This window comes from Amblyomma mixtum, chromosome 8, assembly GCF_055824585.1.
Source record: "Amblyomma mixtum isolate Tamu chromosome 8, ASM5582458v1, whole genome shotgun sequence".
Lineage (NCBI taxonomy): Eukaryota > Metazoa > Arthropoda > Arachnida > Ixodida > Ixodidae > Amblyomma > Amblyomma mixtum.
Genome location: NC_143019.1, coordinates 107,987,416 through 107,992,595, shown reverse-complemented (window position 1 = coordinate 107,992,595; position 5,180 = coordinate 107,987,416). Strand labels below are relative to the sequence as shown.

Below are 5,180 nucleotides of genomic sequence, written 5' to 3'. Positions count from 1 at the left end.
AGGGACACCCTCGGTAGCGACCACTGCATACTGATCACTGTCATTTACCCTCGGCCCTTACGTCGCCCCCTTGCGCAAGCCAAACTTCCCGACTGGAACGCTCTCCGCTAGGACCTCCCATTAACTTCTCTCATGGAACAGGACTACTCCACTTGGGCACACGGACTCATGCAAACACTCTGTTCGCACGAAAAGCATATACAGTTTACGGAGCGTGCACCTGACGTGGATAACCACCTATTGCACCTCTGGGAAGCTCGCCGCAGCCTCACTAAGCGATGGCGGCGGCAGAAACACAACCGTAAACTCCGCGCTCGCATGTCTGACCTCACCCAGCAAGCTGCCGAGTATGCTGCCCTGCTCGCAGACACTAATGGCTCGTTCACACTTGGGCATTCGGCGGCGAGAGCGAGCGGAATCCGCTGCCGCGGAAGAGAATCCGCCGAAATACGCCGCGGAATGCCCGTTCGGTCAAGGACCGATTTTCGCCGCCGGAAAAAATCCGCCGACTGCCATCAGCCAATAGGACGGCACCCGCGGGCTCCGGCAGTTTGCAATATGGCGTCGGTGTGCGCGAGTGCTTCCATGGCCATATCTCCAGCCACAACCGAAATGCTCATCGACGCAGTGAAAAATTATTCGGTTCTGTACGACAAGCGGCATCCAGAACACAAGAACAATCTTCTAAAGGATGACCTTTGGAACAAGATCGGCGCCGAACTCGGCATGAGCGGTACGTACGCATCTCTTGTTTACTATGCCCGCACAGAGTATGTCCCAGTTTGTTGCCACAGTGCATGGGTTACTCACGCCATGAACTTGCGAGGGATTTAGTGTGCATTTTCCCGTCACCAAACTTGTCCGATGAGGCTGTCCGATGGCGTGCGTAGCTTCGGTGAAGTGGTAATATGCCGCGATATGCGTGCTAACGGTAATGGCTTCTTGAAAACTTTGTTAGCAAGCAGGCGAATATTTCCTCAGATGAACCACTTATTATTACCGGATTATAACGATGCATAAAAACCTGTGGCTCGCCCACAGCTGAGTCTCTCGGAATGCGGATGGTGTTCTGCTTACGCTTGCTTGGCTGGGTACCTTTCCTCGAAAGCTCAATGAATTCGCCAAACGCGCGGAAACGAATCAGTACATCAAGTTTTAAGTGCAATACATTCAAGAACCGCAAACCAACTGCATGTGTTGTGGAATGTACAATCACGATGAAAATCACTGCGAACAGCAGAACGCGTACGCGCCCCCGCTGTCATCGCGGTTGTGCGTGAAGCCCAGATTGCACGTTTGTGTTTTTAACCATCCGCTAACCGCCAGGAAAATTTTGCGGTACGCGAGTACGCGTAAAAAAAAATTATTTCGGTATCGCCACATAATCTACGTCACCTGAAATGTCTCAACGTATGAGGGGACGTGCACACTCGTCAGCTGGTAACACTACGGGACTGGGTGACGAGGCAGAGCTAGAATAATTTCTTTTCTGAAAGCATGCATCCCGTAAACTTTTGCTGCCGATTTATAATGTTCGCGCAGCCAAGGCTTCCTTTACGGTCACTGCCATGCCTATGGTATATGCTGCATGTTTGTGGATCGATGCAATACCAGATCATTGCATGCATATATAGCTATGAAATAGTGTGAACATGAGTTCTTTATTCCAGGGATGACCTGCCAGAAGAAATTTAAAAACTTAAAAGACACTTTTCTTAAGTGCCGCAATCAGATAAAAAACAAAATGAAAAGTGGTGCAGGAAGGAATGACATCCCAGTCATAAAGTGGTAACATTTTGACTCCATGATGGCTACTATAGAGCCAGTTTCACGGCAACCAATGTAAGTTCAGTAATCATGCTGTTTGTCTTGAAATCTGTTGCGTGTTTTGGAATTGGGCAGTAGCTGAGGGACATATGCCTCAGATAAGGGTTTGCATACTCCAACAGAGAAACGAGAATGTACTTTCCTACACCACTAACATTACTGCGGACATGTTACTGCAGTTATGTCAATACTACAGCAGAATGCTTTTCTCATGTTGACAACCCCTTTAGGTAACCTACCGAAAGTGAACTGACACAACAGGCTCTCTCAATATGAATCGAAGTTTGGGCATTCAATTATTTATTACTCTATCATTATGTGTGACAAGCACACTGTTTCCTGTTTCTTAGCTAGTTTTCCTCCTTGTGTATAATATTGGAAACTAATTTTCAAATTTAATATGAATTAACAAAAATTCCTTCTTTTTCTGCAATATGGTTTTCCTTTTCATATTGAATGGTCCTGTTGATTTGTAGCATGAAGTGCCTTCACGCGAATGCACTGATGCAGAACACCCCTTTTTTCAATGCAACTCTATATCTTGAGCAAGATATTAGAGACTCCATGTCGTATTGCTGTGCTTGAACTTGGCTAATAAATGCTTTGTCTTCTTAAAACTTTTTCAGCCTTTGCAGCAATGTGAGATTTGCCACTGTACAAGAGTGAGTTATAACACTACTTTCAACTATTAGCACTGTGTGAGCGTTAATATGAATGGGAACCTCACATGAAGCATGTTCTGAAGGACACAAATACAGCCATTGTCAACAATATACAGCCCCTATGATTCATTTCTGAGGCGTGTTTTGGGGCATGCTGAACCCTTGGAGATCCAGAATGAATTCAGTGTGCAAACAAAAGTTTGTCTCCCCTACTAGGCATTTGGAACACGGAAGATCACGGCAAAGAAGCCGCATGGCACAGCACGAAAGCAAGTCAGATCATTTGAGCTATATATTTTATTTGACAAAGCCTGTACACGTAACTAACTTCAATATGCCCTGAAGCAGGTAGGCATTCACCACTCCTTTCACATTAAACAGCACTCACTACATGTGTGTTAAGTAGGTCTGCAGTACTGTTTGAAGCCAAAGCTTTCTTTTGTACTCTGAACTGAACACACACTTTACCTTCAACTCACATGTCAATAGAGGGGGGTAATAGAAGCGTTTATTGTCATTACAGGCATCAGGTGGAGTCAAAAGTAACCTCAGTGTAGAAAAAAAATTATTTGTTACAGGCTTGAACTATACACATAAGTAATAGGCAGAGAATTTCTTCTCTTGCTTTGCTAGAACGTAGTTTGTTTTGAAACAGTATGTCAAACTACAAATTACAGGCTTGAACTATATACATAAGTAATAGGCAGATAATTTCTTCTCTTGCTTTGCTAGAATGTAGTTTGTTTTAAAACAGTATGTCAAGCTACAAAAGTGCCAACACCCAAAGGCATGCATAACACGAAAGCCACTTGCTATGATTAGTTTTTTTGGTAGCAAGGACAAGAAAGGAACAGGAACTCATGACAGAGTTAAGCCACGATGCAAGGATTCTTGTCTAAAGCATTGGTTGGTGCATGCAAGCTTGCTTCATGGCACAGTACATGATACTGCATGAGTGAATACATACATTTACTGCAGGACCGCAGTTCCAGACCACGAGATTGAAATCACTAGAAGAATAAGAATGGAGCACAGTGCATTCGGCAGGCGCTCTCAGGTTATGAATGGCAACTTACCAATATGCCTCAAGAGGAAAGTGTGTAACAACTGTATCTTACTGATCCTCACATATGGGGCAGAAATGTGGAGGCTAACAAAAAGAGTCCAGCTGAAGTTGAGGTCAACGCAGTGAGCCGTGGAAAGGAAAATGATAGGTGTAACGCTAAGAGACAGGGAGAGAGCAGAATGGGTCAGGGAACACACACGAGCTCGTGACACCTCAGTTGAAACAAGCAGGACATGTAATGAAATAGCAGGATAACCGATGGTCATTAAAGGTAATGAATTGGATTCCGAGGAAAGGTAAGCATACCAGGGGGCAGCAGAAAGTTAGATGGGCGGATGAGATTAGAACGTTTGCGGGGATAACATGGCTGCAGTTAACACAGGATCGAGTTAATTGGAGATATGGGAGAGGCCTTTGTCCTGCAGTGGGTGTAGTCAGGCTGATGATGATGATGATATGATCCTGCTGCAGAACTGCACATACAGAGGCTACTCAAGCAATTGAAGAGCCTCACTCACAGGAGCTCCTTCACACTCCTGTAAGTCCAGCTGGACCACCTCGACCTACACGACCTGCAAGTGCGGAAAGTGAAAGGTGAAGAAAAACTGGTCACTACTGCATTACAGAATGGTAAAACAGCAATGTTGTCTTCATCGTAGGTCACTGCAAAGGAGCGAATTGGAAGCTGGGCTAGATGCCGAGTTGGACGCTCAGTTGGACATTGAAATGTATTTTCCTTATGATAGCCTGCTGCTATTCATGTAGTGTACTTATGAAATTTTGCTAAATTGAGTTGCTGTCTTCTTTCTAGCACTCCTAAGCCAGCAAAGGCTCATAAACTTGCGACCACCACAGGAAGGTAAAGTGAAAATGCTTTCAAACAGGATTAACTGTAATTTACACACAAAAATTATATTTCCAGCTCTTCAGAGGATATGCATCTGCAAGTAGCTTCGGCGTGCCTGCAACGATTATCATCAATGAAGTCGGAACAGCAAACACAAGATCTGCCACACCATTATTGCATGGCACTCGCTGTCAAACTGCGAAGTTTGAGCAAAGTGCAGCAGCTTGATGCCATGCATGAAATCGACAATGTTATGTACCCAAAAATGAGGGAAGCATTACTCTTTGATAATTAAATCTTTTGCAGTTATTTTCTAAACAGAGCTGTGATATGTTTCCTGAGTCTATGTTACCTAATATATTACCTATATTCACCTGAGCACAATTAGGTGCCATGCATGACAATGAAATAGGAGGCGAACTTGTGAAGCATGACAACTATTCGCAACTGTGAAGCGGTTCATCTGCGAATAAAAATGTGATATTTTACCTGTTGAATCTTATTTCCCCCTTATCATGGACACTTGCCATGGTACTTTGCCGTCGCTAATAAGGTACCGGCACAATCTGTCCCTTACGTCATACGCAAGCCTGTAACATAAATGTGGTGTAAACACACGTCAAATAGAGAAACACGGTTACTGAAGCAAGTGATGCAAGTTTTAACAACATGCAAGCACAGTTCTGAAAAAAATTACTGAACACCGGCATGCAAAAGACCCGCATTCAGCTGCAAGCTCTTAGTACCTGGTTGAGTTGCTGCCAGAGTGGGGCAAGCC

The 5,180-nt window shown here is 44.5% G+C and overlaps 1 pseudogene; it reads left to right on the top strand.

Annotated features, from left to right (window-relative positions):
• The first annotated feature begins 557 nt into the window (after nucleotides 1-557).
• LOC149333838 (uncharacterized) lies at nucleotides 558-2,493 on the top strand (annotated as a pseudogene).
• Nucleotides 2,494-5,180: the final 2,687 nt, after the last annotated feature.